The sequence below is a fragment of the Artibeus jamaicensis genome, unplaced genomic scaffold (assembly GCF_021234435.1).
Source record: "Artibeus jamaicensis isolate MK-2021 breed Jamaican fruit bat unplaced genomic scaffold, CSHL_Jam_final contig_466, whole genome shotgun sequence".
NCBI classification, from domain to species: domain Eukaryota; kingdom Metazoa; phylum Chordata; class Mammalia; order Chiroptera; family Phyllostomidae; genus Artibeus; species Artibeus jamaicensis.
In genome coordinates this window covers 16,635,035-16,655,546 of record NW_026521844.1, presented here as the reverse complement: position 1 = coordinate 16,655,546, position 20,512 = coordinate 16,635,035, and positions in this window count along the sequence as shown.

The window sequence follows — 20,512 nt, the reverse complement described above, 5'->3', positions numbered from 1 at the left end:
CCTCCTGCACAGATTAGTTATGGATACTTCACTGGAGTTCTTGCCAGTGGAAGGGGAAGGAAAGAGATGTGTATCACTCTGAATGTAGCCCATGTACCGGTAAATCTTTGGTTGGATTCTCCATTTTCTTGCTTTTCCGTTAGCTAGAAGGCTGGTGCCCAAGTAAGGACAAGAAATTGTGCTGTATTTCAGGTGGCAAAGACACCATCAGCCTGAGATCTCACTTAACTCTAAAAAACCTAACACTTTTCCTGTCCATCACCAAAAACAACAGCTTGGAAGCTCTGTGATTCATGTATGTGAATCAGCAATATAGCCACTTACTGACAGCCAATGAGCTTGATGGTTTTCTTACAGTTGAAGGTTACTGTAATTACAATAATTTCCAACATTATTATGTTCACATACATACTGTTTTATTTGTTGTTTCATTATCTATTCAAATATTTTTCTTGTTAGGGCTTTTCAGAACTGATAGCATAAACTAAAATTTCAGTTCTATTATTTATTTCCTATTTTGTGTTTAGCAATTTTTATGTTATCTTTCAAGAGTATGGCAACATTTTTCCCTGGAGAAATATTAGGCTTTTGAATAAGACAGATCTGTAATTAAATCTCAACTAGAGTTATTACTGAATAATTACTGCATTGGTCTTTAATGTGATTTAGTTTTTCTAAACTTCTTTTTTTATTTTCTTTTTTTAATTTTAATTTTTTTATTTTATTTAGTTATTTTTCCAGTACATTTTTTGTCTATTTCTCCCATCCCAGCCCCCCCCCCACCCTGTGCTCCCCACCTCCCTCCCATTTCCTCCCCCCCAAGTCCTCATCCCTGTGTCTTTCATTCTTGTCCCTCAAAAACCCTCCCCGTTTTTCCCCTTAAATTCCCTCCCCTCTCCCCTCTGGTCACTGCCCACTTGTTCTCTATTTCAGTGTCTTTGTTTTTATTCTGCTTGCTTGTTTGTTTTGTTGTTTAGCTTCCTGTTAAAGGTGAGATCATATGGTATTTGTCTTTCAAAGCCTAGCCTATTTCACTCAGCATAATGCTTCTTAGTTTTTCTAAACTTCTAAAAAGCTGTTATGAAGATTAGAATAATGCATCCAAAGTATACACCTAAAATGTGCTAAAAATGCTAACTCTTTTAACTGATATTTTTTGCACAATCATTAATTTGCTAGTGACAGGGATATTCTTAAGCAAGAAAACACAACATGATCATTAAAATTCAACAAAATACAGATGCTCCTCAATTTACTGTGGTGTTACAGCCTGATAAACCCATCATAAGTTGAAAATATCATAAGTCAAAAATGCATTTAATACATCTAAACTACTAAACATTATAGTATAGCCTGGCCTACCTTAAACCTGAGCAATTAACTTGAGTTTCATCTCAAGAGTAATTGCTTTCCTCTTCTGAAGCAAGAGACACAGGTGGGTTTTGGAAACATGAAAGAATATGAAAACACAAGGGACAGTATCTAAAATATGTTGACAAAAATGAACACTGTAAAGTATTGGTTGTTTACTGTTATGATCACATGGCCCAGTGGGAACTGCAGTTCATGGCCACTGCCCAGCATGACAAGAGAATATACTACTACATATTGACGGTCTGGGAAAGATCAAAATTCAAAATTCCAAGTAAGTTTTCTACTGAGTGTGCATTGCTTCCACATCTTTATAAGGTTAAAAACATTGTAAATTGTGTCATAATATGTCAGGGACCATCTGCACATGATATAAAGAGGTAGGCACAATATGACCCTGAAACTCTGAAAATACAATCATCACTTATACCACCACAATTAGAGCCGAAGGAACAGTTCATTGGAAAAGATGATGGTACAGGTAGCTCTGAGTGAGCTTGTGACCATTACAGGCAAAAAGAAAAAAAATACTTTCTTAAAAGTTTTTCTAAGTTTTTTAAACAAATATTATCTCATTTGTTTTTATAGTATGCTCCTCTCTAATACTTAAAGTAAACCAGGACAAATCAATATAATACTTTAGCACACCTAAGCACATTAAAATTTTTCATGAGGCAAAAGTTCAGGGCTATGTCAAACCAAAGCATTCCTATTATATATAGTTATTGGGTTTGCTACCTGAGAACAGAAAACACCCCATGAGCAAATTGCCCTCCCAGTGATTAGAAAATTAAATGCAACTTTTAATCTTTAATCTTCCCACAGTACTGCTCATGTTAATATTTTCTCTATGCATTCCTGCTGAACCATGTTAGTGCACAAAAACCCTGAAAAGTCTCAGGGTGACAATTAATCATTGAAGAAAAGTTGGCTTAAGGAGAGAAGGAACAGCTTTAATGTTAGGTGATTAAAGAGTACCATAATCAACTAGATTTTTATTAAATTTATTTGCTAACTTGGTTTAGCATTTTAAAAATGATCAAAGAGCCACCTATGCAGACTTGTTCATAGAATTTTAATATTTAGGTCTAGATATAAAGTATACATAGAAGGTATTTTTTAAAACATAATTACTCTCATCAATGATCTGATCAACAAAGAAAAGCACAATATACTTTTTGGAGTATTTCATTTATTTTAGTTTTATAGGACTGTCACCATATTTAATCATAAAAACTAAAGAGAAATTATGAGTTTGAAAATAGAGTAGCACAAACAAAATTTTAGAGTCATATTTTGTCATTTTTACTCAAAAATAAATAATGGCCATTTAAAAATATAACTAGAGAGGATAAAATAACACAACTATTTAAATTTATCTGGAGTAAATAAAAACATCTGGGAATATAAGAAAATAAAAACAAAAATATTGTTATTAAGAGAGTAGAATGTATTTAAAAAATGAAAAAATCCTAAAATAAACACTTAACCAGATATCAGAAAACTTAAGAACCAGTGAAGGGCTTAAACATTATCTTGTTATTCCCTACCCACAATTTAGAGGAGAAAAAAAAACAATTAAAAATATGTCAGAACTCATATCTATATGAAAAAACAAGAGCAACAAAGAAAAATAAGTGAAAAAATAAAGTGTTTTATTTTTCTTATTTTGGCTTAGTCTACTGTTTGTTCAAAGCAATGATAATAATAGTATATTGGCTGATTACAGCATATGGGTAAGTAAAACAAATGACACAAACATTATTTAGAATGGTAAGAAGAAATGAGGAAAACTCCAAGTTACATACTACCCATGAAGTAATATAGTGATATTTGAAAGATTTAGATTAATTGTAAATGTATTTTGAAAACTGGAGTAACAATTAAAAAGAATACAATTGAGTCCTGGCTGGTGTAGATCAGTGGATTGAGCGTGGGCCTGCAAACCAAAAGATCATGGTTCAATTCCCAATCAGGGCACATGCCTGAGTTGCAGGCCAGTTCCCAGCAGGGGACAAAGGAGAGGCAACCATACATTGATATTTCTCTCCCTCTCTCCTTCCCTTCCCCTCTAAAGATAAATAAATAAAATCTTTTAAAAAAGAAATACAATTGATATGCTAAGAAATGAGCAAAAAATGGAATCAAATATATTCTCAGTTAAACCAGAGAAGGCAGAAAAAAGGAGAACATAAAAAACAAAAAGAAACAAAGAGTAAGTGCAACAAATAGAAAGCAGTTATGAACATGATAGATGTGAATCCAGTTATATCAATAAATCACTTTCAGTGGAAATGGTCTAAACATAGCAACTGAAGTCAGAAACTGTCAGAGTAAATTTTAAAATATTGTCTAGAAGAATCCCACTTTACATACAAAGACACAGATTAGTTAAAATAAAGGGATAAAGATATATCATGCTGACACTAAGCAGGAGAAAGCTGGAGTAACCATATTAATTTTTGACAAAGCAAACTTTAAAGCAAAGGAAATATTAGGGATAAAGATGCACATTACATCGTGAAAAGGGGACTCAATTCTTCAAGAGTGTGTAATAATGTTTATGCACTGTAGAATGCATGATGCAAAAATTGGTAGAACTGCAAGAAGACATGAGTTTGGAGATTTCAACACTCCTCTATCAAACATGAACAGATCCAGCAGAAAGAAAATCAGTAAGAATATAGTTAAACTGAAAAACACCATTGATAAACTGGGTCTAATTCATATTTATAAATCAATTCATTCAAAAATACCACAGACATATTTTTCTCAAGGTTGCACAGAAAATTTACCAAGATAGACCACATTTGGGGCCATAAAATGGGCTTCATGAATTTAAAAGACTAGAAGTCATTCATTGTCTGCTCTCCAGCCACAATGATATTAATCTAATAATCAAAAATGAAAAGAGTTGAAAAATCTCAAAATACCTGGAGATTAAACAACACACTTCTAAATATCACCACGGGTCAAAGAAGAAGTCTCAAGAAAAAATTTTAAAACATTCTGACTTAAGTAAAAATGAAACTAGAACATCAAAATTTGTGGGATGCTTACAGGGAAACTATAGTATAGATACACATATTTAAAATGAATAAAAAGTATGAAATCAATAATCCAAGCTTCCACCTAAAGGATCTAAAGGAAAAAATGCAACATACTTTGAAACGTAGAAGAAAGAAATAATGAAATCAGTAAAATTGAAAATGAGAAATTAATATGGAAATATCAATAATACCAAAAGCTGGGTTTTTTAAAATAAGTTTAATAAACTTAATAAACCTTTATTTGGGCTAACCAAAAAAAAAGAAAGTAAAATGAGACAAAAAGATAGATAGCAAGCACAAACTACTATGTGAGAAATGAAAGATTACTTACTACTGACCCTATGAACATTATAAAATAATAGAAGAATACTATGTTCAATGACTCTATTCCCACAAATTTGATAACCTTGGTAATGGATCAATCCCTTTAAAGATAATTACCAAAACTAACAAAAATAGAAATCCATAAATAGGTTTATGTCTATTAATGAAATAAAGTCAATTTTTAACAGCCCTTCAAAAACATAAAGCATCATTCCCAGATGAGTTCACTGATTTTGATAGAAATTGCTTTGAATCTGTATATTGCTTTGGGCAATATGGCAATTTTAACTATGTTGGAACTATTAATAGTTATGTCTAACTATTCTTGCAATCCAGGAACACAAAATATCCTTTCACTTTTTTTTAAAATATTTTATTTATTTATTTTTCAAGAGAGGGGAAGGGAAGGAGAAAGAGTGGGAGAGAAACATCAATGTGCGGTTGCCTCCCGTGAGTCCCCTGCTGGGAATTGGCCTGCAACCCAGGCATGTGCCCTGACTGGGAATTGAACCTTGATACTCTGGTTCGCAGGCCCACGCTCAATCCACTGAGCTACGCCAGCCAGGGCTCCTTTCACTTTTTTGTGTCCTCCCCAATTATTTACTAATGTCTTATAGTTTTCAGGGTATGGGTCTTTCACATCCTTTGTAAGATTATTTCTAGGTATTTTATTTTCATTTAATTGAAAAATACCTTTGTATTTCTTCTTATTTCTTTGTTTTCAGTAAATAGGCTTTTGAAAACAAATGGTTTTTTAAAAGCTTGGAGCAAGTTTTAATTTAAAATGAAGAACCATTTTCACAGTTCTGTATTTATTCTGCTTAACCTCAACTCCACTGACCAACCCTCAACCCTAGGTTATTTCAGCCAACATAAAAATTCAGCTACTTCCCCCTTGTGAGCTATTGTAGTGCAAATAAAAGAAAATCTTTCACTTTGATTAACTGTGTATATAGAGTTAAGAGCTTTGAAGATATATCCTTATTTTTGTAGTAAGTTAGAATATTGACATACTGAAAGTAATGTGTTAAAACTGGCAGGGTCAGGTAAGATGTACGCTTACTAATCTATTCTTTTGTTATAATTTTAGTAAGAATTTAGTGACTTGTTACTATATGCTTAAGGTCCTGTGGATAAAGCAGTGGAGAGCAAGCAAAATAAATAAATAAACAAACAAACAAGTGGACATAAGTTTTATAGAGAAAAAGGAAAGATAGTAAGGTATGATGTGGTATGATAGAGACTACTGGTGCTTCTAATTTCTAATTTATTCCAGAGGATCAGAGACAGTCTGGCTGATTAGGTGACATGTGAGTAAAGTTCACAGACATACAGGTGGGTGGAATGTGCCAATCTGGGAGATGAGCACTCAGAGTAAAGGGGGCATTAAACACAAGTACATCAGACACGTTCAGATTGTTTGAGAGCAGTAAGAAGGCTGGTGTCTGTGGTTGAGTATCCAAAAGGGAGACTGGTAGGATATTGGTCAGAGAGTCGAAACTGAACTAAGACATGTAAGGTCTCCGGACCTGTGGCTATTTCCTTGCCAATGTGAACTGCTACTAAGACTGTGCATAAAGACTACATTTTTTAGGATTTTTTGTCATTATATATAGCCATGTAACTGACACACTCAAAAGAATGTGAGGTGAGGTGATAAATTCCATTTCCTAGCCTATAAAATTCTGCTAGGTTTGTTCATCATGCTCTCTCCCTATTTGCCATCACAGATAAGACAAGCAAACACAGTGATCGTGGAGGCCACATTCTCAACAAGGCGAGGACCTCAGTTTGATTTTGTGGCCTTGAACTACTATGGAGAAGAGAAATACGTTTTAATCAGAGATATATGTTTGGGACTCATGAAACTGAAAAATAAACATCTGTCACATACTAACCATTCTACACTTCTAGCTCTGTTTCACGCAGCAGCTGGCATTACCTTCATATTGGGCCGTTGAAAGGAAGTTGCCTTTTACTGTGAGACAGACAGGAAAATTTTTGGAATAGGTAATGAGGAAGAGTGACATGATTAGATTTATAGTTTAAAATGATGACTCTGCTCATGGTACAGAGAACTGATTACAACTGAAAAAGGATAGAAGGGAGGAGGTTATCTAGAGGTCTATGGTGATGATTAACTAGATTGTTAGCAGTTAATGTGGTAAATGGTAGTTAGATTCTTGAAAAAAATTGTTCCTATAACTAACAATTCCACTGATAGCCTAGAAGTAAAGTGTATGAGAAAGAAATAAAAATGTGTAATCATTTTGTGCTGAAGCAACAAACAAAATGCTGGCTTTTATTGGGTTTACTTTAAATAAAAGTAGCAGAAATAAAGAATGATCAGGAATTCAACTAAAGAAGCCTTTTGACACTAACTATTGATATTAAATAGACATATTAAATATGAGCTGAACATTTCGGTTCAAGACAGCCCTGCAGGGAGATTCTGATCTCAGCTCCTTCTGTAGACGTAGTGAGCCTATAGCTACATTTTCCTCTTTTAAAAACCTACAGTCAGGTGAATGATACCTATACATTAGGCACATGAGGAGAAAACCACATTAAAGCCATAGGTCCCACCCTCAAAGTGATGACCCACAAACAGGAGCCAGCTCAGAAGCAAGAGTGTCTTCCTGAGGAGTTAAGAGTTCAAACTCCACATGGAATACCCTAACTTTTAAAACCTATAGCTGAAAGACAAGCCCCCATAACATCTAACTGAAAAAGAACAGGGCCCAAGCCCAAGACCCACAAGATCGGGCTTTGGGAACTGCTCTTAATAGACCCATGCACCTGTACTTACCTGTCCCAGGGCCCAGTTCAGAGGCAGCCAATAGTGCCAAGGCTTATCATGTGAACCTGCAAGCTTTTGTTAAAGTATTGGTTGAGGGGTGGGTAACTAATTCAACACACACATCTAGGATCTCGCTGTAATGCTCTCTGGGGACAGAGATTGGTGGGCACAACCTTTCTACAGTCCCTTTGCTGTGCTCCAACCAGTATCTTCCAGATGGGCATTTCATACTTATCTGGCATTCCAATCTTTGCAGCTTCTGTCCCAGTGATGCCTCTCAACTGCCGGAGTCAGGAAAGCTTGTGTTCCTGGACCCATGGAACTGTAATAATAGATGTAACCCAGGAAGGAGCTCATACCCATGTTTGGTGCCCCACTTTTTGAGTCTGTTGCTAGGAGACACCTCTACATTGCCTAGCTCTGGCAGCCAGGGAGACTTACATTTTTGGATCCGACAAAACTATAATCTATGAAGAAAAATTCTTTTTTTAAATTTACTGATTTTTACAGAGAGGAAGGAAGAGAGAGATATATACAAAGGAAGAGAAAGAGAAACATCAACTTCTTATTCCACTTACTTATACCTTCATTGGTTGATTTTTGTGCGTACCCTGACTGGAGATCAAACCTGCAACCTCGGCATACTGGGATGGCACTGTAACCAGTGGAGCTACCTAACGAGGACTGGAGAAAGCTTACTTAAGCAGCAAGCCTCCCCAGAGCATAACAGGAGATAACAGACCCAGAAGCTCAGTCTTAGCTAATGATCATGGATGTGGCATGAGCAGCAGGCTTTTAATCAAAAACTGTGTATGGGCCAACTGTACTCCCTTTAAGAGCATTTGTAGGGTGGACACTATTTTCATTCTCTTACTCTGTCATGCTACAGTGTCTGCTATCTCCATGATGAAAGCTTTATGTGCAGCTGGTGCTCAGGATTTTATCTCTGGTGCCCTGAATCTTGTAGTTTATGCCAGAGTATGTTCTTTGGTCACCTAGCTCTGGTGGCCAGGAGGTCTTGCATTGCTGGTTCCCATGGGACTGTGGCAATTGGAGAGGTGACTATGGGCAGACCACCACCACCAGGGCACTGCACACACAGCAGACTAAAGCAGGGTTTAGATTCAGCACATAGCTAGTGGACTACACAGCTGCTCTCTATCACACAGACAAGGGCAACAGTGTGGTGATATGATAGCCAGAGTAGGTAGGGTGTGCAAAGGGGGAGGGGGTAAATGGGTACTATCAGAGACTTTACCTGGGACATCGGTCACACGATGAAGTGTCAAGATGATGAATGAATGTTGCCCCAATAAATTCAATGAAACAAACAAATCACCTATATAGATATTGGATATATAAATAATTATGGCAGAGATTGTGTTAGAGAGATAGAAACTGAGGCCGATTGATCTTCAAAAAATGAGGAGGTAACCAAAGGGATCTGTTGATGACTGCAACAAATATAGGCTGTGTGAGCTCCAAAGTTGGGCCTGATAAAATAGAACCAGTGCAGTTACTTAAAAATATATATTTACTTTCATCATTATGCATTCTCATTTACATCAAGTTTGACCACTATAAGCTAAGTCCACAAAATGGTTTAAGTACCACTCCTGGAAAAAATATTTTTCAAAACCAGTTAAAATAAATGACTAGTGAATATTTTTAGAGAATAAGTGACCATTAATATCCCAAAATTGGCTCTGGTCTCAGAAATTAATCTTGAGAGCGTATATAAATCAGTATAATTATGTGCTTTTTATCCACCTAGCACTGTGTTGATAAAATCTGAACAAAAACTTTTCATTATCCATAAACTCAATTTACATTGCACGTCATCCTCTCTATCTGCATTCGTACTGCCTTACTTCAGACTCTGATCAATTCTCACATTCTGATGCAACAACTTTTCTTAACTCACCTCCTTCTCTCTCTCTTCTCCCAACTGCTATTTGTCTTTCACTGTAATTGTTTAGATTCAAAAGTGACTTTGATGATAAATACACTCATCTTCCTTCTGCTTAAAAAGAAGAAAAGAAAAATTAACTTTATAATGCTTAGTAAAGAAACCCAAGTGACTTTTGAGGCCATTTGCATTAAAAGATTGGCTGATTTTCAGAGGCCTGAGTTAACGTCAGCTGTAGAATCGTGACTACTCAGGTGAGACTGTTACTGACCAGTTGGTATAGCAGTCCATTCACTGGAAGGAATCCACATTTGATTGGCTGATTTAAATAAACAAACAGATAAATAAATACATAAAATGAGGTGTTGTGACTGACTGATTCATTCCCATAGGATTGCCCACTGAGAAAAAGTTTGTTATTGGTTAAATAGAAATTCACAGTGGATTTTAGTAGTTCTATAACTATGAAAATATAATGTATTAATGAAATGGGCATCTAATTAAGATCTACTTATTATATAAGCTAAAGAACAATTAGTTTTCCCCAGGATATAGGAATTACTTTTTAATCTCACTTCTTCCTTTTTTTTGTTTCTTCATCCAAAACTGCCAGAGAGAACATTAAAAATTAACTAGATTTTAATCATTTTGTCAATTCTCTGTGAACATGATGTTTTGTTTTATTGTTTTTGAAACAAGATTGATTTTATGCTTCAGTTTTGATTACTTTAATTTCATTCAGTTTTTGTCTTTTAATTATTTGTTAAACTCTTTGAACAGTAGATATATAGATATATTTAAGATTTCATATACAGACATTGAGGAACTTTGAAACAAGAAAACTGAAAGTACTATAAGAAGGTATTGAATTCCTCTATATAAACATGATGTAAGATTACCCAGGTATGACCAAGGAAACAAGACCCAATAACTTCTTCAGTCTATTTTAAACAACCAGGTTATTTTTCTTCTAACTTGGATATAGATTATATAATTTTACCTTTAGTGTTGAGGAAGATACAATGTAAAATGTCACCAATTGTGCAGATTTCCCATGGTTGACCAAAAGAAAAAGCAAAGGCTATTTTTGTGTTCATATAAGAAATTGAAATTTGATTTTGGGACCAGAAATTTTAACTTGAAATATTAACTATGTTAGACAAAATGATAGACAGATTGTTTTAAAGGAATGGAGAGAGAAAGAAACATCAATGTGAGAGAGAAACAAAGATGGGTTGCCTCCCATACACAGACCGGGGATTGAATCCGCAACCTAGTCATGTGCCCTGACCGAAATTGAACACACAATCTTTTGCACTCCAACCAACTGAGCCACACTGGCCAGGGCTAGACAACTCTTTGATGACCATCTCAGGCTTTCTAAATGCTATGGATAATAGCACTGTCCTCCAAGGTCTTCTCAGTATTACTTCATTCCCCAGGAAGAGTTTTATCTCTATGGTCTTTTTAAAAAAACACTTAGTAAATTGAGGGTGGTAAAAATTCATCTACTTGGAATAACCTGTTAGTCTCACAGAATATATTTAAAATCTTCAGTGTTGGGAAATTACACACACAAACATGCATGCACATTAAATAGAAATACACTTTATGTGGCCAAAATAATAAAGTTGAATGTAATTCAAGTAGTAATTTCAGGCGTCCCTTTGGCTCTACATGAAAACTGTCTACTTAGGGAAGGCATCAACTTGTTTCTGAGAATGTTCAGTCAATAGCCAACTTCCATCAGTTTTTCTTTTCTGGATGTTCTCTCTAAAATCACTGTTAAAATTAGCAAATTTTACCACTGGCTGGCGTAGCTCAGGGGATTGAGCACAGGCCTGCGAACCAGAGGATCTCGGTTCAATTCCTAGTCAGAGCACATGTCTGGGTTGCAGGTCGGTTCCCTGCAGGCCAGTTCCCAGCAGGGGACGCACTAGAGGCAACCATACATTGATGTTTCTCTCCCTCTCCCCTTCCCCTCTAAAAATAAATAAATAAAATCTTTTTAAAAAATTAGCAAATGTTGCCTTTTGTTTTTATAAGTTTATTTCCATTTTTCCAGAGTTTGAAAATAAGAAGTCAAGTTTGTGAGCAAGAGGACAAGCTTGCATAGTTCATAACAAGCATCCCAGGAATATATGTTCCCCTGTTGCTGGGTAGGTATGTGGAATGTCTTTGATAAGACACCTGGAATCTATCATTGTTTTATTCTACAGAAGTGCTGTGGTTTTGACATTAAAATGTTTCAAGTGATCCAAAATATATATACTATTAATAGACTATTTTAATAAACCATAAAGAAAAGCAATATTATAAACTCCATTTACAGAGGCTCAAAGTATCCTTTAGGATATGGTTCCATTCTATGCACCATCATTACAGTTTTTACATAATTAAAGTTGTAGCACACTATGACTATATTCTCCATTGCTTAAAAAATTCATTATTACTACTTAATATTATGATCAATTTGTGTCAGTTGTGACAGATAGTCTCATGGAGAATTTTTCATCAAATCTGGTGCTACTAGGCAGCCATTCTGGCTTTGCCAGATCTTATTTTATGAACCTGCCAACTCATTCATTTTTAAATGTTTATGCAATTGAGACTACATCTTTGTGTATATAATGAGATCCGTAGATTTCTATATGCATTTATGTTTTTACACTGACATAACTTTAGTTATAGATGCCTGTTTAGTATGATTATGTACTAAAGTAATTTTTCTAGATTCCATGGTATCTCTTTTACTATGATTATCTACCTTTATTGGAACAATTTCTTTGGTAGCCTTAATGCATCAAGCAATAATCATTCAATAATACACTGCATGTAGATCAGTGTATATAGGTACACTTTTATTTTTGTATTTTTAGTAATTTGGCATGCTCTTAAAAAGGCCATAATTGTTGCTGTTGGAGTTGATTAACTTCTGATGAAAAACAGAATTTGTAAAAGGTTAGTTATTGCATCTCCAGTCTGGCATTGTCACTTTTAATTTTTTAAATAAGACAACAAAACAAAAAATATGAATTCATAATTCGTATGCAGTGTCAAAAATATCAGGCTCTGTACATGGACATTTCTGAATCCTCAGAAAGAAAATTAATTATCAAGTACTTCTTTTGTTAAGGATAATAGATATAATGGATTGACAGTGTTGTACCTGTGGATGATATTAGAAATAAGAAAAAGCAACAATTTTTCATAATCAGTTAGTCAGTTGCCTTAAACATATTGACTGTTTTCAGTTAGCAATAGGAATTAAACAACATATGGTACCACAAGATTTAATGGCAACCTAGTAGGAGTGCTTATATTCTGTAGTTAATTTTACTAAGACTAAAATTTTTCTGAGGCAGGGAGATTAAGTCGTGGTTACCACATCAGGAGAGAGGCTACGATATGGAGCAGGTCACTTATATGTGACACACTAGCAATGATTTTAGATCACAGCCTGAATGTTTGTGTACATATGGAAAGATTTTAATTACCTTGGAAAAATCAATCTGCATTCTTATATATACTACTCCACATACTTTGTATCCACAAGTCTTTTTACCTTATAGATTCTAGAACCATAGATGTTTCTTCAGTTTTTCATTCGTTTGTTTTTGAACCACATATAGTGTATGTGTATTAATGTCAAGATCTGCAGTAATCTGATCATGTTTTATAAAACTTTTTAAAAAGTTTGTCATCTTTCTATTGGAAAAATTGATTTTAAAAGTAAATTCTACCTATTACATTTGGCTGTTACATCACAAGATGAAAGACGCCTCTTTTCAGTCATGTCCACTGAAGCAGTTGCAGGTCAGACCTGGGAAAGGATTTAAGAAAGTTGGAGGTGTGATCCACGTGAACATTCTGGCAAACCAAGACGACAATTCATTCATTACCTGTCAAGGCCTCTGCAACTTACTATCGGCATTCGAGTTTATCTTTTATTCTGTTACTTCATATTCTGGCACAACCAGACATGTTTTTTTTAAGAAAATTTCTTTTTCTTTCTTTGTAGTAGTAGTTAATTTGGCTTCCTACTCTCCATTAAAATCACTTCACGATTTATTCTGAAGATATGATGGTCTGTGGCAGTAGCGTCCTGTCAGTAAGAATGCTGAATTATTGTCTACCTGTATTTAAAAATAATATTTGTTGGAAATTTAGAGAAAATACAGAAACTTTGAGTGCTAATGTTGCCTTCAGAGTATACTTGGACAGACTCTGTAGAGAGGTCCTTTTTGTTTCTTATGCAGCAACGGTTGCTGCTTCTTCCAATGGCGTTTTGTTTGCAGTTTCCGCAGGGTCCACATTCATAGGCACACAACTTTTAAGAATGGAGTAGTTTTTGTGTTTACTGTGGAAACCAGTTGTTTTATCTAGCTTGTTTATTTCTAGGACTTTTTAAGAAATGTCTGGCTATGTTTCTGTGTTTTTTAATTGACAATTTTGTCTTTTTATTTTACTTTTTTATTTTCTCATTTCTGAGACAGTCAAGAGCTTTCTTTAATTCAGCTATTACATTCACAGCAGAATACCCCATAACACTATTTCCTGGAGTCAATTTTTATTTGAATTTCCTAACTTTGTGGAATATGCCCTTAAGTCAAGAGCTTTTGAAATGAAATTAGATAGTATGTTCCTTCTCAATCCGTTTTTTAAAAATAGCTGGCTATTTATCATCTTTATCCTACTCCAAAATTTTTAACTTTATTTTTATTTTTTTCAATTATAGTTAATGTTCAATATTATTTTGTATTAGTTTCAGGTGTACAGCATATGGGTTAGATAATCACACACTTCACTAAGTGATCCCCTCAATATTTTCAGTACCTACCTGGCACCATGCATAATTATTACAATATTATTGACTATATCCCCTATGCTGTATTTTACATCCCCATAACTGTTTTGTGACTAACAATCTGTACTTCTCCATTCTTTCACTTATTTCACCCAATCTCCCCTCAACCTCTTCACATTTCTCTCACTCTTTCTCTTTCCTCTCTCTATGACTCTCTTCCTTCCTCCCCACCTCTCTCCTTTCTTCTCTCTAAATTAAATGGCTATTTATTAAATGACCTAATGGGTTAAGATCTAGGACACTAGGCATCTAATAATCCTGAATTTTTCAATAACTTTTTGTGTCTGAATTTTAAGAATGTCCTTAATTAAAAAAGCACTTCACTCAGGTCTAGAGCTGGGTTTGAATTCAATTTATAGATTTACCTTAGAGTGTAATGATTTTACAGCAGATCATTATTTTCCTGGAGAGACTCTAAAGAAAAAAATCAATCTATTTTGAGGTCAGAAGAAGAAGCATAGACAAAAGAAGGAGCATGGGTGGAGCGCAGTGTTAAAATTGAGGGAGAAATCAATGCAGGAAGGGTAGGATTCAGAATATTAAAAAGAGAATGATTTGAGACTATTATGGAGTTATATTTCTCATGATTTGATTTAAAAAGCTGACTATTGTGCATTTTATTTCCTAATTTTCCTAGACTTCCTTCTTTAATGTATTAGTTTGTTGATTTTCACATGTCAAAAATTTTCTATAACATCCACTGTTATTTTTTTAAATGTACCTTTTACCAAGTTCAAAAGTTTCATTATACTATGAGTTCATGAAAATAACCAGAATTTCTTCCAGATATTTAGGATATTGACAAATTTATGATTAGAAAGTGACCACCACAGTTGGTAAAAATGTATGCTTATGATCGATTTTTAGCTTACTCAACTAGACAGAGGCTAGGAAAGCGTCCTATAATCAACAATTTGATCTTTGATCCCAATATAAGAACTAAATTACATGACTCTTCTTTCACAGGTCCCTAAAGTTTTAGGGGACCCAAGTCAAAGTTAGACCAATGGCCAATGTGTTCCTGTTGAAACCTTAATATTGGAGTTCTGAATTCCAGGACCGTGATGTAATAAATTCCTGTTGTTTCAAACAGCTACCTTTGTAATAATTTATCACAGAAGCTACAGGAAAATAATATAATGACTTTAATTCAAATACCTATTTGGTTACACAACCTAGGATTATAGAATGTATTAAAAAAAAAAAAACAAGTACTCAGTAAAAACAGTCAGAGGTTGTCCTGGCCAGTGTGGCTGAGTTGGTTAGAGCATCATCCCATAACCGAAATGTTTTGGGTTTGATCCTTGGTCTGGATGCTTATAGGAGGAAACTGGTGTTTTCTCACACTGATGTTTCTCTCTCACCCTGCCTCTCTCGCTAAAAGCAATTAAAAAAATGTCCTCAGGTGAGGATTAGTTCTATATGTTCCTCAGTTCTTTGTATTCTAATTGAAAATTTACTATTGTCAAAAATCCAGAAATTGCGAAAATAAAATCACCAAATTAATAAATAGCATTTAATAAGAGTTCATTGTGCATATAAAAACAGTTTGAGAACTGTGACCTTACATGGGGATGACAGACACGAAGCTCAGGTGCATGAAGTTACAGGATAGCTTATAACACAAAAATGAGGAAATTAGCCTTTACAATGGCTGATCATTAAGGAGGGCTTCCAGACAGCAGGGGATGGTTAAAAGTAATTATTTCATACCACATTTTGGAAGATGACGTAAGTTAATTTTATAATTGTCAAAAGCATTCACAAGAAATAACCTTAGTTAATTTTTGTTTGTGGTCATGAAACACAATAGATTTAGTTTTGTGTATGTGGCTTAAATGGTGTTGTCTGCTCGGGGGCTTCTCAAGTCTGGTCTCCATTTTGCATTAAGTTTTAACATCATGACTGTGAAGGCAGACTTAATAAAGTTATTCTTTAAAATTTGCATTTTCAAAAGGGGAGACTTAGATATTAATAGATACATGCTTCATTGGTCATATTTTTAGCCATAATATATTCAATAATTTAAAGATTACATTCCCTAGCCCTGGCTGGTGTAGCTCAGTGGATTGAGCACAGGCCTGCGAACCAGAGGATCGCAGTTCAATTCCTAGTCAGGGCACATGCCTGGGTTGCAAGCGAGTTCCCTGCAGGCCAGTCCCCAGCAGGGGATGCACGAAAGGCAACCATACATTGATGTTTCTCTCCCTCTCTCCTTCCCCTCTAAACATAAATAAATAAATGAATATTTTGAAAAAAAGATTACATTTCCAATTACTTTACTCTTATTTTTTTCTAAAGTAAAAGCTGTTCTCCCTGAAGAGTTACAACCCAAATTCAGAAATTAGAAATACTAACAAAACTTAATCAAATCTTGTCATGTATTTTAAAACATACTCTTTTTTTCCCCTGGTTAGCATACCCCTATAAATGCATTAAAAGTCTTTTTTTAATAAAAATAATTAGAAAATATATATATATGGTATAATATTAATATGTTAATTACTTGCACTTTTCTCTGGTTATATCTTTAGTTTCAGCTTAAGACTGAAGTAGCATTGATACTGCAAGATAATCAATTGTTGATTTCCACTCTCTTTTAAAATTTAGAGCACACTGGTTCCCTATTTAAAGATTTTTTTCTTATTTTAAGAGAGGGAAGGGAGGGAGAAATAGAGGGAAAGAAACAATGATGTGAGAGCATCAGTGGGTTTCCATTTGTATGTGCCCTAACCCAGCACTGAACCCGTAACCTAGATATGTGTCCCGACTGGGAATGATATTGGCAACCCTTTGCTTTGAGGGACCGCTCCCAGCCAATGGAGCCACACCAGCCAGGGCCCTATTTAAGGACTTTTATTGCCTATTGAGTTAACTCAAAACAGTTTAGCACCGGATCTGAGGACCTTCCAAACATGATTCCACATGCCATTTCAGTCTACTCGCCAACCACCCATGCATAGAGCCTGCATTTTACCCAAACAGAAATTCTTGCTCTGTTCTAAGTATGATCCCTCAACTCCAGAGTTTGTGCCTTTGCTTTTACTGCTTCTTTGCTCATGAAATTTCATACCTTTCCAGCTGGTTTAATTTAACCCATTCTTCGAAGTCTAGTCAGTGCGAAGACAGTCATTTCTGGGAAGACTCAGGATTCCTTAGAAGAATATAATCTTTTCCTTTTTAATGTTCCATAGAATTGTATTCTGCATTTTGTTATGGCAGCTGTTACTTGTGTTATTACTTTTGTGTATCTATCATTCCTTCACTACTGAACTGTAAATTCACTGCTTCTTCTCTTCATATTTTCTGAAAATTTTCCTTCAGTCATAGCTCCAAGAAACATTGTATATGTTTTGATTTGTAAGCTTTAAATTCATTTCAAACACTTTTGTCATGCATTATTTAAACTTATATTTGTGCCTACAGAAGTTATTCAGATTTTAGCCAATTATTTTGAAATATTGTTATTTTTTTCCAAAAGTCACTTGGCAGATTATCTTTGTTTCTCTTGTGCTGTTGTTATTGCTTTGCTGTGGGTAAATTTACAGAACCAAATATTACATTAAAGGACAGTACTTTCTAGGTTACCCTTAACCATTTTATCCCCCAATGATAGTTTTTTTATCTTTTGTTTAGAAAATCTATGGTGTGAATAATAATTATTGAATAAGTCAATGAGCCGTTGTAGTTCTAAATAGACGTGAATTTGCATGATGTCATATTTTTCACATTTTTATCATTTTGTATTTCTAATGCAAAGAATAACTGCAGTTAGAGTAAATTAGTGTTTACTGGTTTTATATTAGCTGCCATAAGGAATTTATATTTCTGTCTTTACATGTCAAGCAAATAAATGTACTACTTCCATACCTAAGTTGTGGAATAGCAGTTGAACTTTCCATTGGTGATCAGGATCAATCACTCTAGCCACTACACTGGTCCCCTTCTTCGTCTCCGAATTAAAGGCATGAAGAACCCAAGTTGGTCTGGTAGCAGTTTAACTTCTAACTCAATGGAATAATTGTGTCTCCTGATGGACGCATTCATTGCTTTGGAAATAATTTATAACTGAAATCACAAACTATGACCAGCTTAATATAAATGGATTTTATTCAATGCATATTATGTTATAAATTCATTATACATTAAATTACTACAATAATGCCTGTATAACTTATTGAAGTGGTGTTTATACATGACACAGTATATTTAGATGTCAAAAGGTATCTGAAAAAGAAAAATATATTTTAAAGTGTTCATCTTATTATCAGGAATTATATTTCAGTATAAGCAAAAATCATGTGAAGAAGTCTGCAATGCTGAAGGAATGTGACATTTACAAGCAAATGGATCTCCGCTTTGATAGAGAATATATTGAATGTGTTGGTTTAACAACCAAAGTGTCAAGAAACCAAATATTTCACTACAAAACATCTCCCAGTAACAAAGATGTCAGCAACAAGCATTAACACAACACACATGAGACAGTTTATTGTAGCTTCAAGCTAAACATGAGTAAAACAGTCTATTATATTTCACACTTCTCAAATTTTCATAATTTCCATAGTAATTCATAGTATAATTCACTGCAGCAGGGACCTGCAACCCACCTACATATCTTATTTTAATTCTCTACACTCAGTGTGTGATTGTCTTGTGAATTTCTGATATTCACCTCTATATACTCTTTTCAACTGTTGGGGACCTACCCAAGTGTTCATACCCCAAACCAGCCTAAATTCACAAGGAATTAGTGACATTAGTTTATAGCTGACACTTTTCTATACTCTTATAAATCATATATGCAATAGCAGCCATAACACTTATTGAACAATAATGAGTTTGTTATTCTAAAAGAATAAGGGAGGACAATTAAAATCTGTTTGGAATCCAAACTGATTGAACAGAGGTAAGGAAACCCATTCCCACACACACACACAAAAATGTGTATAATATAGAATTATTTTTGCAGCCTCCAAGGGCTACTTTCAAAGCTTTTACACACATCTTTGATATCTCTGGTCCTCACCAAAGTTACCAGAATTGCATCACCTCAACTTTGTATACACAATTCACTCTCTGCACCCCCAGGTAACCACACATATAAACCCTTCTTTTAAAAATAAATCTCTTCATTTTTCTAATTTATCCACTATCTCAGTAAAAAACAATAGTTTATAAAAAATATCATTTACATATGATAAAAGTTTAATATATTAGTCTCTTCATAGCAACAGAATAAGACTATATTTGTCCAAGAAATAATACAGTGCTAGGCTCCTTTCTAGAATGACAGTTGGGTCAAGGCAATATTTGTGTACATAGGGACTTCCATCATGTGAGACAGTAGCTCATGTTATATCATTGTGACAGGAGAAAGTATTTTTTCACCATTTTCTCCAACTTTCAATTAATTTTTATTAATGTAGTCATAACCTGGGTTAATTATAATCATAACCTAGTCTTCCAAGTTATGTGTGCAAGACTATCCATTGAAACATGAGGAAAATACATTAATTTATTGTTCCAGCTATCAAATACATTACATACCACCTCAAACTTAGTGCTGTGAAACAACTATTTAACTCATGAATGTGCAACTTGGACTGAGCTAAGTGGGGATAATTTGTCTCTACTTTACATGGCATAGTGAAGGATGCTCAAAGGATGACAGTTAATGCTGTGTGTCAGCTGGGACTTTGGCTGCTGCTGCCAGAAAGATGTCCACAGGGCCTTCCAGCACAAGGCATGGGATTAAAAGGAAGCATCTCTTGGAGAGTGAAAAGGAAGCTAGATTGGCTTGGGAGTCACTTTCTGAGTACTGTGAGTGAAGGCAGTCAAAAACCCTGTGCAACTGTGCAGAAGAAAATATGGACTACAGCTTTTGATGGGAGAATGGCAAGGTTCTGAGAGAGTATGTGAAATGGGAAATACTCTTATGGCCATTTTTCAAACATCAAATTGACCTTTTATAATCTTTTACCATAAAATTGTTTTTATATTTTATATGAAATAATATGGTGCCTCCTCTTAGTTCAAACCTTATGTTTGAGTGACATGTTTATTATCAGTGAATTATCATGAAGTGTGAAAGTTCCAGAACACAGAGATGTTGAGAGTGACACCCTTGCCTTTTCCTTATTTCTAGCTAACTATGATGGCCTAGCAGCCTATGCTCCTGATTAAGTAGG